The 839-nt window shown below is 54.9% G+C and overlaps 1 pseudogene; it reads left to right on the forward strand.

Annotated features, from left to right (window-relative positions):
- The window catches only part of LOC104982267, a 3,259-nt pseudogene extending 2,749 nt beyond the window's left edge, over positions 1-510 (forward strand).
- The last annotated feature ends 329 nt before the right edge of the window (positions 511-839 follow it).

Genomic DNA, 839 nt, shown 5'->3' on the forward strand with positions numbered 1-839 from the left:
CAAGAGGTGGGCAAGAAAGTCCAGAAGAGAAGCCCAGCTGCTCACAGAACCCCAGCCGGCGCTCATTTGTGCTCTCTCACCTTTGGTCTACCGGCAGCGTAGCCCGGTGGGCCGGGGGAAACCATCTCCCCAGTGAACAGGGCGGCCCCAGTGGAGAGGGTACATCCAGCAATGCCATGTCTGTACACCCAGCTACAGCTGGAAGGGACAGCCCAGGGGAACTGCCTGAGAGCCCCCCAGAGTACCCAGGTTATGAATCAGTGATGGCTTTGTACAACACCTGTTACTCCATCCTGACAGCAGCCCTTTCCGTCATGGCCCCAAACAAGGCCCCTGAGGTGGAGGAGGAGCAGAGAGAGTCCTCAGATTATGTGTGTCCTCTGTGAGCAGGTCAAGGACAAGCCCAATCCCTGAGCCCCCAGATTCCTAGGGAGACTCAGGAGCACTATCTTGTAATCAAAAATTGATTTCTGGCTCTAATAAAGTAAAGCAAAACTCCACCGGACTAAATAAAGCATCGAACAAGAACTGCAAGTCTGTGTTCTTTCTATCTGTCCATGCTATTCACACACGGCACTGGGTGAGCCAGATGAAGCTGGAAGCCCACAGCCCAGGCAGGCTTCGGTCTGGTCCCTGTGGTCCTTTTTCACCTGAAGCAGCATTTCACACGCCCGGCCAAGGATCTGGTTCATAAGCCAAGCATTAAGGCGAGCCCAGGATGGGCTGGTCCCTGGGCCTTGCCTGCCACTCAACAGACAGCTCAGCTGGGCTCCTGATCTTGAGGGTGTCACCTCCCATGAGTCATTCACCCTAAAGCAAAAAGGGCTCCTTATGGGTCC

The sequence above is a fragment of the Bison bison genome, unplaced genomic scaffold (genome assembly GCF_000754665.1).
Source record: "Bison bison bison isolate TAMUID 2011002044 unplaced genomic scaffold, Bison_UMD1.0 scf7180017864529, whole genome shotgun sequence".
Classification (NCBI taxonomy): domain Eukaryota; kingdom Metazoa; phylum Chordata; class Mammalia; order Artiodactyla; family Bovidae; genus Bison; species Bison bison.